Source organism: Peromyscus californicus, unplaced genomic scaffold (assembly GCF_007827085.1).
Source record: "Peromyscus californicus insignis strain IS unplaced genomic scaffold, ASM782708v3 Scaffold_3__1_contigs__length_106647218, whole genome shotgun sequence".
NCBI lineage: Eukaryota > Metazoa > Chordata > Mammalia > Rodentia > Cricetidae > Peromyscus > Peromyscus californicus.
In genome coordinates this window covers 13,721,928-13,735,865 of record NW_026294551.1, presented here as the reverse complement: position 1 = coordinate 13,735,865, position 13,938 = coordinate 13,721,928, and the positions used below count along the sequence as shown (strand labels likewise).

General features: G+C 49.4%; 1 protein-coding gene across 1 annotated transcript in view; it reads left to right on the top strand.

The window, feature by feature from the left end:
- Positions 1–13,938, top strand: part of Cep112 (centrosomal protein 112) — a 494,900-nt gene that overhangs the window by 467,915 nt on the left and 13,047 nt on the right. The window lies entirely within an intron of this gene.

The following is a 13,938-nucleotide window of genomic DNA, read 5'->3' as shown; positions in this document are numbered from 1 at the left end:
CTGCTCACTCAGCCAGTCAGTGGTAGCTTTTGCTTGGGCCCTAGCTTTCAGTGCAAAGCCCTATTGTGTTATTGATAGGATCCCCAGTTAACTGATGAGGTCAGTATGGGGCCAGCCTTCCCTTCTTTGCCAAGGCCCTTGCCCCTTTCCACCATGGAAGAATCACTAGAACTCCAAGGTCACCCTCGCCTTGGAAATGGTGCTGGTGTAAAAGTCCTGTTTGGGGATTTCCTTGACATTCCAGATTTGAACCATTCTTCCCAAGCACCCATGCTTGGCTGGATAAGTGGGGCTGAGACTGATGTTCATGAGACAGCCTGGGAGGCTCCTTGAGCAGTCTCCTAAGGGTAGTAGATACCTGCAGGGCTCCGCTTGAGGACCCCTCCCCCCCCATCTCACTGTCATGCTTTGCTCCTGGTTTCTCCCCTGCATCTCTGGCAGAAGCTGCTAGAATCCACCTAGCCTGCAACTTAGAGAGCACTGGGTATCTATGTCCTACCATCTCCCCAGGGGTGATAACCAGCATCTAATAGATGCTAGTGTGTGAAGCCTCTAGCTCCCTCATCCCCTGAGGAAGGATGATGGTGAGCATTGCTGTCCCGGATCTGCTGGTGGGTGGACCTGAGGTGCCCTTGTGAGATGCCATGTCCTATTGGTCTCTGTGTTCCCTTCTTCTTCCTCATTCCTCTACAGGTCCTCCCCCGCAAAAAAAAAAAAAAGTATTTTCTATGGATTCACATGACATCAGCCCCCATGGTCAGTTTCTAGGGAAACCCAAGTTGCTGCCATCAAATGTAAATATCTGAATGGCATCCCTTAGAACAATGGTTTTCAACCTTCCTAATGCTGCACCCCTTTAATACAGTTCCTCATGTTGTGGTGACCCCCAACCATAAAATTGTTTCATTGCTACTTTATAACTGTAATTTTGCTACTGTTATGAATCGCAATATAGATATCTAATATGCTACCCCAAAGGGGTCACAACCCACAAGTTGAGAAACACTGCTTAGATGATTGTAATGAACTCCCACGGGGTCCCTGCTCCCTAAATCCTACTCCCATTTAAACCAGCCCTCACACTCCCACAATAGAGAGCTTTCTAACGCACACTTCTTATCACAGAGCACCACCGCCCAATTTATCTGTAAAGTCAAGGCCACGCATACTCTGAACCATGCTCTGGTCATGCCAACCTCCACTCCTTCCCTCTTGTGCTCTGTGTTAGCACCTGAAGTGTGGCTGTCTGGAACCTGCCCCCATTCCCTCGGCTGTTTCTAGATGCTAAGGTTTTGCTGTTCCACTTTCCAGAGGTGCCCCTGGGCTATCCTTGCCCCTTTGCGACTTTACACAAGGTAGACTCAGGTACCTTTCACTCCTCCTGTGCTTTGAACCCATCTCTACATTAGCCCTTACTCTACCGCTATCCAGACATCTGTTTTCCTGGGCTCATCTCTTGCACAAGGAGGACTCCTGTGGCTGGAGTTTTCCTGTGTCCACCCGGCTCCTGCAGCTGCTCAGACCCAAGTAAACACACAGAGACTTACATTACTTATAACTGTATGTCCGTGGCAGGCTTCTTGCTATCTAGTTCTTATATCTTAAATTAACCCATTTCTATTAATCTATAGTTGCCACATGGCTTGTGGCTTACTGGTACTTTACATCTTTTTTTTAATTTATTTATTTATTATGTAATGTTCTGCCTGTATATATGCCTGTATGCCAGAAGAGTGCATCAGATCTCATTATAGATGGTTGTGAGCCACCATGTGGGTACTGGGAATTGAACTCAGGACCTCTGGAAGAGCAACCAGTGCTCTTAACCTCTGAGCCATCTCTCTAGCACCCCCGCCCCTGGTACTTTACATCTTACTTCTCATGGTGGTGGTGGCTGGCCACTTCTCAGAATTCTCCTCTCTGCTTATCCCGCCTATACTATACTTCCTGCTTGGCTACTGGCTAATCAGCGTTTTATTTATCAGTTAATCAGAGCAACACATTCACAGCATACAGAAAGACATCCCCAGCAGACTCCTGTAGGTCAAAGCCCACATCTGACCCCTGCTGTCACCACCCTTGAGCCGAGGCCATTGCACACATGAGGTAGACACCTCCCAATGTGAGTCAGGCGAAACACAGTGATATGGATTGAATTGTGTCTTCTAAATTCATATGGTAAAACCCCAATCCTCCATATTTGAAGATGAGACCTTTGGGGGATAATTATCTTTTGGTGAGAACAGGATGGTGAGGCCAGTATGATGGCCTCAGTGCCCTTACAAGGGACAGGAATGGAGGTAGCTCTCTTTCTACCATGGGAAGACTCAGCCAGAAGACGGCTGTCTCCACACCAGAAAGAAAGCTCTCACAGAGAGCCAAATCGGCCAACACCTTCATCTTAGACTCCCAGCTTCCAAACTATGAGAAATAAATTCCAACTGTTTAACCCAGCTAGGCTATTGACATTTTCTTATGGCACCACAGGCTGACTAATGCAATCGGGCACAGACAACCCAGACATGTCTACTTCTGAGTGACTACCAACATATCTCTACTAAAACCTTCATCAGGATGTGCCCAAGGCATTTCTGCTGTGGTTATGCTATGTGTTATGAGAGAAGGGACTTAATTTTGTCAATATGTAACGATAATCCTACTGTCCAACTGTTCTAAAATACTTCAGTCCAGGCTAGTCTAAAATCCACAGGGCGAAGTTGCTGACCTCTAAAACTGGAAACCAGCAGGGGTTTCAAGACCAGCATTCTAGACCCTGGCCTCCAGGACAGGTGGTCAGTGCTGCCCACAGCTCGGCCTGGCACCACTGAACCCGGGCTGCCAGACACTCTCGCTCCACCACCCCATGTTATGCCTGCTTGGTGTCTGGATTTTATGCATCATTTGCATGTGGAGTGTAGAGTCTGCAGGGAGGCAGGCATCCCCGAAGCAGTACGGTGTGCTCAGCAGAGACGAACGCAGTGAGACTTCCCAGGCTGGGGACACTAGTTTTCCTTTTTTATGCCAGGGTCACCATTGTCTTTGTGTTCCACAGGGGACACACACACACACACACACACACACACACACACACACACACACACACACCTTTTCAGTCCTGGGTAAAGAGATCAGATAAAGTGGGATGTCTTGGCTCCTAGCCTGCTCCATCTGCAACCCCTGTAGCCAGCATCTCCTGGGGCCCACAGACTCCCTGGTGGCGCCACCCGCCCTCTCTAGCAGCAGCACATTGGCCTTGCTTTGGCTGCCCCTGCCAGCCGCTGGCACTGTCTTTGCCAGGAACTCTTAACTGTGGTCCCACAGCCAAGGCTTTGTAGCCTCATCATAGAGGAGGGAGGCGGGACTCTGCAGCTTCCTCTGCAGAGAGGCCCCTGGGCTCCCCTTCTCCCCAAGACCATTGTTCCCTAAAAGACACAGGCTCGTGATCCTCACAAGGAGCTCCCAGAGGGGCCCCCGAGGAAGGACTGGAGAGGCAGAGACCTCTTCACACCGAGGCTTCCTCCGTCTTCCATGCAGGACTGGATAAACAGCAGAAGGGTTAAGTTCTGGGCTGAGGCTTCAGGATTCAATCGCTGTGTTTCCTGTTGATGACATTACTGCCTTCCTACAACCATTGACACATGTTGCTTTCATCTGTTTCATTTCAAGACATGAGAACACTCACTGGAAACTATGCTTAATAGCTAAACTCAAAACATTTGCATCTCCTTCTGCGCCTCTCTACTGGCATGCTATAGTCTCTGGTGAGGTTGGTGGTGGGGATGCCTATTTTTTTTTTTTCAGCCACCATTTTCAACCCAGTAGAGAGAAGCCACTGGCTCCCTGGCTAACTGCCCCAAGCCTGTCTGCCACTATGGCATATGTCTCTTTCCTGGAGGAGGCTGACAGTTCACACCAAGTAACGGTGACCGAGGAGTGCCTCCTCACCCTCCCCTCTGTCCAGCTCCTTTCCCAGCAGGGAAAGGACCTCTGGTCTATTCACTAGATAGTCCACTGAGCCCACACTTATCCCTTCTACTCATGCCCAGTGGTGCCAGGCTCCTTCACGTGTGGCCAGACCTTCTGAATGGAGCCTCTGGAGTAGAGAGATGAGCTTTTCGGTCCGAGTCTAAGGGTGGTGAGCAACAAACCAGCCTGGCTACTATGGAGAGGATATGAGCCACACTGTCCCGGGCCAGACTATATGGAAAGCCAGTAGATTACAGAGCTCAGGCCACCAGCACTTCCCTGGGCCAGAACAGCACCACCAGTTGACACAGTCTGCAAAACACACAGTAGGTCTGCTCATGGAGGACCCTGGAAGATGGTTGTCTGTCCGACAGGACCATGGGCCATTTTCCCATAAGGAGATCAGAGCAGAGTGGGGAAGAACCGCCACAGCCTAGTTTTGCAAGACAAAAAGCACACATTTACAAGACACTGACCGGACACATACTGTATCCATTTCCTTATTTCACCTTTTGTTTTGTTTTGTTTTTCGAGACAGGGTTTCTCTGTGAAACAGTTCTGGCTGTCCTGAAACTCACTCTGTAGACCAGGCTGGTCTTGAACTCACAGAGATCCGCCTGCCTCTGCTCCTGAGTGCTGGGATTAAAGGCGTGCACCGCCACCACCTGGCATCTTTTTTTTTTTTAACAGAATGATTCATTCCCATTTAACAGTTGGAAAAACTGAGGTTTAGGAAGGGTGAGAAAGTTTAGCAAAACTCATATAACATTTTGGTGCTAACATTGGGACAACAAAAAATTCGGGCTTGAAGTCTCCAAGGCCAGTTTTCTCTGGCTACAGAAGAAAGCAAGTCCTCTTCCCAGAAGTCAGGGTGGAGATCTGGGGGGAGGGACAAGGTGCGCTGCGCCTGGTTGACCTGCACAGAGCACACACTCCCTCCCCCTCTTCAGTCCTTCCCCTTATCTTGTTCAGTCTCAGCCTCTTACGCTCAGAGTGTGGACAGTTAGAAAGATCTCGTGTGCTAATGGTCAAGGGCTGGCAAGATGGTCCAGCAGGTAATGGTGTTTGCCACCAAGACTGAGGCCCTGACGCCCATCCCTAACACTCATACGCTGAAAGGATATTGTCCTTTGACCTCCACACACATTCTTCACACAGACGTCATCATGCCCACACAAATACAGGAATGCACGCACTCAAAATGAATGAATGAAATTCTAAAAATAGCCTGGCTCTATGTGCTCAAGCTGCAGGAAAAATGTTCAAGGCCACATTCCGCCTCCTTTAAATCTCTCAATCTGGCCAAGAATTTGAGCTAGCACAAGTGTGGAGAACACAGACTCCAAGCAGGGAAGCCCGCCCAGGGGATGGCAATTCTGAGATACAGGAAATTTCACACACATCTGTCCAGGCTGCATCTGTCCTGGTTTGAGTGTGTGTGTGTGTGTGTGTGTGTGTGTGTGTGTGTGTGTGTGTGTGGTGCTAGAGAGTGGATGAGACTGGTGTGTAAACGCAGGTTCACCAACTGCAGTTTAAGAACTCAGTCAGCACGAGGCAAAGGGCACCACACTGCCTTTCAAAGACAACAATTTCAGGTGGGGAGGAGGTGACACATGCCTTTAATCCCAGCACTCGAGCAGAGGCAGGTGGATCTCTGAGTTCGAGGCTAGACTGGTCTACAGAGTGAGTTCTAGGACATCTAGGACTACACAGAGAAACCCTGTCTCAAAAAACAGACAAACAAAAAACAACAATTCCAAGAGGGACAGGGTCCTGTTGGCGGGTTAGCCCTGACTTGGAGTCTCTGATGTCAATACCCTAAAGAGAGGTTTGGGCTGTGCAGTCTCTACATGGCCCTTGAACTGTAGTTCCTCTGAAACCTTGGCTAAAAATAAATAAACAAATAAAGTTAGGCCAACCTGATTTTAAACACAGACCCTGCCAAACTCACAAGAGTGGTTTTTCAGCTTTACCATGGTGTGAAAGCAAGCTCATATAACCACTGTTTTTCACGTGAACACAGTGTTCAGTGGACCATGTGAGGAATTCAGTACCTCACTACAGACAGGCTTTGTGGTCCACGATTCTGACCAACTCCAGGCTGATGGAAGTTGTGAGCACACCTAAGAAATTCAGGCAAAACTATGGTATTTAGTAGGTTAGATACAACCTGACACAGTGACACATGCCTATAATTCTACGACTGGGGATGCTGAGAGGAAGGTCACAAGTTCAACCGTGAACTTGTGAAAGGTCATATGTATTTAATGCATTTTTAACTTAGGATATTTTCAACTTAGGACAAGCTTATTAGTATGCTCGAATTCCATAGAAAGTCAAGGAGCAGTTGTAGCGATGTATATGAAAACATCCCCGAGACTGGAGAGATGGCTCAGTAGGTAAAGATGCACACTGCTCTTCAAGAGGACCCAAATTCAGTTCCCTACATCCGCATGAGGCAGGAAAGATGGCTGGAGAAATGGCTCAGTGGTTGAGAGCACTAAATACTCTTCCAGGGGACCCAGGTTCAATTCTCAGCATCCACAGGGAGTTCATAACTGTAACTCTAGTTCCAGGGGATCTGGCACCCTCACACACATATAGGCTGGCAAAACACCAATGCACACAAAATTAAATAAAAAAGCATTTTTATAAATAATAGAAATAAGTATTTTAATTTTTTTTAATTCAAAAGAGCATCCCCAGTGATAGGCCACCTGAAGGTGCTGTCGAGTCCCTTATTTGGTAGTCTCTTGTTTTGTTTTGTTTTTTTAAAGATTTATTTATTTATTATGTATACAGGAGAGGGTGTCAGATCTCATTACAGATGGTTGTGAGCCACCATGTAGGTGCTGGGGATTGAACTCAGGACCTCTGGAAGAGCAGTCGGTGTTCTTAACCTCTGAGCCATCTCTCCAGCCCCGGTAGTCTCTTGTTAAAAGCAATATAATGACAAAGACATTTTGGAAAGTGTAAGCCAATATTTCTCACCCACAAGAATGTGCAGGATTTACTCAAGGTTCACCAAGGAAAAATGAAGCACTTTATAGGAATAAAGCCCTCGGTGGGAAGCTGGAAACCCAGAAAGGCTGAGCGAGGCAGTTACCCTTGGTTTCTCTGTCCATGGGGCATGGCTCCTTCTCTCTCTCTCTCTCTCTCTCTCTCTCTCTCTCTCTCTCTCTCTCTCTCTCTCTCTCTGTGTGTGTGTGTGTGTGTGTGTGTGTGTGTGTGTGTGTGTGTCTTGACCTGTCTCTCTTAGCTCCTGTTCCTCCTAAACTCTTCACACCCCTCACCCAAAGCACTCATCTTTCTACCCTTACTCAGGACCCTTTCATCAGCTTCAGCCCCTCAGAGCAGGATTTCTTTCTTTGTTTTCAAATATTCAAATTTCTGAGCCCCAGAGAAACAGACGATCAACCCAGATCATACCCTTAGGCTCAGCTACTCGAGGTTAGAGTCCTGGCAAGCTCAGGGTGGACTGCCTACGAGCGACGTGGCCAAATGTAGTCCAATCAGTTGAGTCTGAGCAGGGGTGGAGCACAGTTCAGAGTGTAGCCATTATCTCTCCTAAAGTGTACCAACACAAATATAGAGAAAAAAATGAGCTATTATCCCGCCATCTGTCCCCATCAGATCCTCATTTGTATATATTTTACGTGGTTCCGCATACAGCACTTATAATTTGCATCCTGCAGTTTGGAGTAAATCTCAGGGCATTTCCTGCATTACAAATCTATTACCTTTCTAATCACTGTATAACATTCCTCCCCCCTACCTAGGAAGTGCACGTGATTTACTCAGACAACCTTTGCATTTCTACATAACCTGAATGCTTAGAAAATTTTCAGGAATATGCAAGATGATCCTAGAATCATTTTTAACTCTGTGTTCGGGAAGCCTAGTCCTTTTCTTAGGGGAGTGATGATGGTTCCTTGGAAGAGGTCATAGGGTGGTTGGTCCCTGTCACTTAGAATCTCACTAAATTTACACTCTCATTGTTTGGTTGGTTGGCTGACTGGTTGGTTTTTTTGAGACAAGGTCTTACTTTTTGTAGCCCAGGTTGGCCTGGAACTCATGATAGTCCTTCCTTAGCCTTGCAAGTGCTTACATTATAGGCACATATCTCCATGCAACTGGAAGCTAGTCCCAAGGCTACAGACCAGCATCTCTCCCTTCCTGGCCAGTCTCAGGGGACAGCAGTCTTAGGGGACATCAGTCTCCAGCTACAACATGTTGACATGGGCAGCTCTGCCTTCTGGTGGCGTTTATTCTCCCATCCAGTGAGGCTGGCAGGCTCCAAGTGGAGCTCTACAAAGGGAGAGCATGAGAAGACAAGCCACTCACATTCAATCCCTTCCTTGTGCGGATGAGGACCTGGGCGGCCCTAAGTGGCCTGAGGCACAGAAAAACCTGGAACCAGAACTGGAATACAGGCCTCTAAGCCCAAGCCTGGTAGTCACCACACTTCTGATTATACACTCAGATGGCAGGAACTGGAAAAACTAATAAAACACCTTCTTACTTTTTTGGCCCTGGTCCTTAAAAATAGCAGCATAGGGGTTGGGGTTGTGGCTCTTTTGGTGGAATGCTTGTCTAGCACGCACAAAGCCCTGGGTTCTAGCCCTAGAATGACATCATCCGTGGAGGCAGGAAGCTCAAGAAGTTCAAGGTCATCATTATCATCCTTGGCCAGTTAGTGAATTTGAGGTCAACCAGCTTCATAGATTTGTGCCTATGACCTATTACTCAGAGAGGAATGCCTAAGACTGTGCAGCAGAGTCCTAATGAATCTTCTGTCTAGGAAAGAGGACCCAAGATAGGTAGCCCTGAGCCCTAGACTTCAAGGCAGATGAGCACTTGGTGGCAGAGTCTATCCATCTACCCATCCATCCATCCATCCATCCATGCATCCATGCATCCAGGAAGAACATTTATGCAGTAGTTCTGAATGCTTGCCCTGCCCAGGACGACAATTTATGGGAGGTGGTTGGGGGACCTTGAACTGCTCACGTACCCTCTCTGATCCTCCACCTTTGGCCAGTGGCTGTTGTCAGCTTTGTGCAAGGGCTGAGAGTAGCTGAGAGACCAACACAGGGTTTCCTGCTTTCCGTCACATCTGGCCCACCACTAGGACTCTCATCCAGTACCCCAACTCCTCCAGATGGGGCCTCCACATGGCACAGGATGTGCGCAATCATCACTTCAGTCCCTACTCCCCGCATCGCGCTACATGGGCCCTATGCTGGGTTTCATACTCCGCAGCCACCACCTTGACACTGCTCATGTTGAGCAGCGCCGTCTACACTGTACAATCTGCACTCCATATTGGACTGCACCAGACAGATTCTGCACTATGTCCTAGGCTACAGCTCTGAAATGTTACTTGACGGTAATAGTGTCTACCTCAGGGAGTGGCTGAGTGGGGAAGCGAAAGAGGTGAAATCGGGTGCAGCCAGCACACAGGAAGTGCCTCCTCACTGTAGCTGTCCCTCTTGGACTATTATCTGGAGCCTGTCTCCCGCCCTTGATCAGTACACCCTCTGTTCTTTCTGCCCCCACCCCCACTCCTCTTCCTTGATCCTCCTCCCCTGTGAGCTCTGAAGCAAGGATTCAAATATCTTGGGGGGAGGAGGGTAAGGACCAGGCTGTCTGCTGGAAACCCTTGAAGCTCTTATCAGAGAGGAACTGCTAATGACTCTGTCTCCGGTTTATGGCAGCTCTTCCCACTCCTTTATGGCCTTTTTTACTGCTCCCTTGGTCCTGCAGGTTCAGACAGGGCCGCCCGTTTGTGAGCGAAGATGGCGCCAAGGACAGAGCAAAGATGGCGTCAAGGACAGAGGGCTGTGCTGGTGGGTGTGGGTTGTGAGCCTCAGACTCCTTTTTCTCTGAGCAACAGATTTGGGGATCCCTGTGGCTGCAGAGAGGTCAGCCTAGAAGACTCCGTGGCTATAATGGCTCTCCCCAGCACCACACTTACAGGGCTGCACTTGATCGCCCAGGGCTCCAGGTAGCTTCCTGGATCTAACACTATGCATGTCTCCAGTCATTGTTTTCAGTGCCAGCAACTGGGTGGGCACTGTTCCTCCTGCATTATCTCCATTGTTCTCCATATCCATGGAGATATTCTCCATATCTTCCCTGGTTGGCTGGGAGGCCAGACTGGTGTGCAGGAAGCATAAGAAGGTTAAAGGTCATTTTATACAGGCAACCCTTTTCACAAAATAGTTATTGGTCCTTACTGATATTTTATGGACTGGGAAATGAATGTTTAAGAGGCCCTACAACTAGGCTTGGGTTTAACTCAGTTGGTGTGGTGATTGCTTAGCTGAAACAAAGCCCTGAACTCCACCCCTGGCACCAGATAAACCATTTGTGATTGGAATATATTTGTAGTCTCAACACTCAGGAGGTGGAAGCGGGAGATGAGAAGTTCAAGGTCATTCTGGAACAGCTATGTCCTAAGTCAAGGCCATCCTAGGACACATGAGACCCTGTCTCAGAAAGTATTATAATAATAAACAAATGGACATAGTACTTAATACAATGCAAAGGGCATTCCCATGATTGTAATTCTGTAGTGCTTGGGGGTGGGGCGAGGGGGGGGGGATAATGATGACAAGAAAAAGATCTTCACGTTCAACACAGACACAAACTCATTTCCACCCTGGAGTATTTTCCACCTGAGACTGGCTACATCCTGATACAGAACCTAGGCACACTGAGGACTGAAATGTGGTGCTACTTGAGGGACCTCGATGAAGCAGCAGGTGGCCACAAGCACCTCCTCTCTGCTTAAAAGACTGGCCATGAGCCACAGAACGATAACATGGAAGCCAAGATCTTCCCTGCCTTAGGAAGCCATTGGTTAGCAGGAAGCTGAGAATTTACTGCTTTCAAAAATGAAAAAAATCCAGCCGGGCAGTGGTTGTGCATGACTTTAGGAGACAGAGGCAGGTGGATCTCTTTGAGTTCAAGGGCAGCCTGGTCTACAGAGCAAGTTCCAGGACAGAGAACCCCCCCCCCCCCCCCCCCCCCCCCCGCCGTGTCTGTCTGTCTGTCTGTCTGTCTCTCTCTCTCTCTCTCTCTCACACACACACACACACACACACACACACACACACACACACACACACGTTTCCTGAGAGCACTGGTGCCCATTTAGACATCATTTTCATCACATTAAAGCTGACTTTATTTTATCCCCACTTTAAACTTCAGGGAAGGAGGTTTTAAGCAGCCCTGCCTCCCCCGTGGCAACCCCCCCACAAAAAAAAAAAAACATAGAAGGAAGATCCCTAATGGGAAACAGGACCTTGCCAGGATGACTCCCTTAGCTGTTGGGTTTTTTTGTTTTGTTTGTCTGTTTTGATTTCGTTTGTTTTGTTTTTTTCTAAGATGGCTAACCCTACCCTAGTATTCCCAGGGTACCAGCCGGGTCCTAAGCATCTCACCACGGCCCTTCATTTAATCCTGACAGTTGCACAGCGGAGCATTTTACACCCAGGGAAACTAAGGCCTAGAGGAAGGATGACTCTGCACGGGGAGCCTCCATGCATCACCCTTGAGCCCCTCTCCGGGGTGCATAAACCTTCAGATAAAGCACCTCCTCCCAGGTGTGATGGTGCCTTGTGGCGGCTGGGACAAGAGCAGCAGAGTTCCTCTAATCTCAACAAAGACAAGAAGGGAAGCAGGGAGGGGAGGAGAGGCCACCTCCTGGGCTCAGGTTCTTTAAACCTTCCTGGGCCAGCCTGGCCCAGTTTGCTTCTCTCGTTTTCTATGGGGTTCTGGAAAAGGAAGCGCTTCTGACCCGGGCCCTGTGGCCTCTCCTCAGCGTCTCAAGACCATTTCTGGAGTCCTCCTCGTTCACCCCAATCCTTCTCTCTAGTACCTGGCGCGCGGTACTCGGTGGCTCATGGCCAGTCTTCTAAGGAGAGAAGAGGTGCTTGCGGCCACCTGCTGCTTCATCGAGGTCCCTCAAGTAGCACCACATTTCAGTCCTCAGTGTGCCTAGGTTCTGTATCAGGATGTAGCCAGTCTCAGGTGGAAAATACTCCAGGGTGGAAATGGGTTTGTGTCTGTGTTGAACGTGAAGATCTTTTTCTTGTCATCATTATCCCCCCCGCCCCCCCCCCCCGCCGACCCCCAACACTACAAACACACGCACACCCCAAAATTGGCCACCGGGGTGTTGGTATCCTCCTCCCCGCTGTCACCCTCACCCAAGCGGCAGGCTGCAGAGGCAGGGCTCTACCCTCCTTTACCACGTGCAGGCCTGGCACCCATAGCATCAGACATCCACTTTGCTTCCAGCCTCACAGGCTCCCTGGGAAATGGCCGGGTCTATGTTTGGCAGAATACCAGCTCAAGAATGTACAGGTCCTCCACCTGGGGTTTAAGGCCGGCTCCTTTTCACCTGCATGTTCAGAGGAGGGGGATCCCCTAGGGATGGTTTGTGGGGGGATAGGCAGGAAGCCTGCTTTTGTTAGGATAGGGAAGGGCAGGACTCTAGGGGTGGGGAGGTCAAGTCAGTGAAAGATGAGCCCAGTTTGGGTGAAGCAGGTGCATGACCCACACCAAGTGGGTGGCCGCCAGAGAAAGCGGAAATGGACGAGAGACCTCCAACCAACCCACCCAGTTCACACTCCCTCTCTGGGTGGTGGGGCTTTCCGGTCGAGCATCTTCCTCAGCCTTGACCTCTAGAAGCGATCCAGCAGCTGGGGGTGTCCCCAGGGTGCCCTCCAAGTATCCACCACCTGGACACCGACCCGCCTCTCCCCCGCCTCCTGGGCCGGCGGCTGTCTGACACTCGGGCCTCTCACCTCTTTGCCTCAGGAAAGTCCTGCAGACTCTGATCCCATCCTGGAACAGACAGGCCCGCAGGGAGGAGGCTTTCTCACCATGCCCCCTGTGCCCCCTCCCCCTTCCCCCCCCCCCCCACTATATTTTTTTGACTCACGTACCCTAATCATCTTCTGAGTTGTGAACTAAACGGAGGATTCCAGGTGTTACCCAGCTAGGCAGAGCTAGCACACCGAACACATCAATTTTGGAGTGTGCAGAAGAGTCAGCCCTGGCTACAGGGAGCCAGGATCCCAGCTAAGCTTCCCTCACTCCCTCACCTTCCTCCAAGGTCAGGCTCCAGACTCCTTTCCTGAAAAGCTGGGCACACTTGTTCAGGCCATTTCATTTCCCTCCAACATCCCTTTAATGCTGGGATGACTCGTTGAGCAGGGTTTTATAGTTTCAATAATTAGTCTATCTTTTTTTTAATGCCCTAAAGTTATCTGTGAAAGTATTTTTCGAGGAAGTACAGGAGGCTGGGCTCAGTGTATGCCTTTTATTTTGTTTGTGAAGCTAAGGTTTTTGATGAGAAAACCATCATCTTCAACCCCAATGATCTTGGGACAATTTCTCCACTCAGAGGACATAGTCCCAGGGAACTTTCTCCTCTGAAAATTCATCACGGCTTCCTCAGGGTCTTTCGGAGCCACTCCCTGCCCCACGGGTACTTGACTGGCACTCGGAAATGGGAAATGCCTTCCCTAAGACCAGCATTCCGGGCGCTAGCCACCTCCCAACACCCTCCCCACCCCCCACCCCCACCCCCCCACCCCACCCCCGCTTACATAAGCATGACTCCCTCAGCATCTTGTGTTCAGGTCCAGCATCCGATCTCCAGTGAGATCAGTTTCCCTCCTTGAAATCAGTCAAGAGTAGCTGAGCAATATTAGCCACCTTCTGAAACAGCACTACCTCTTCATTTAGTGTGGTTGGGGGAGCAACTTGGGCAAAGTTGGGGCTTGAGTATGACCCCATCCACTCCTGTAATCAGTGAAATCTCATAATGGCTCGGTTTTCTTCTCATAATCTCCTTGGAGAGTTTTGATATATTTTTATAAAGGTCCAGAAGCCTTTGAAGAGCTTCAAACGCGCTCTAATTGTTGCCAGCTCACACCGCCCCCCCTCCCCACC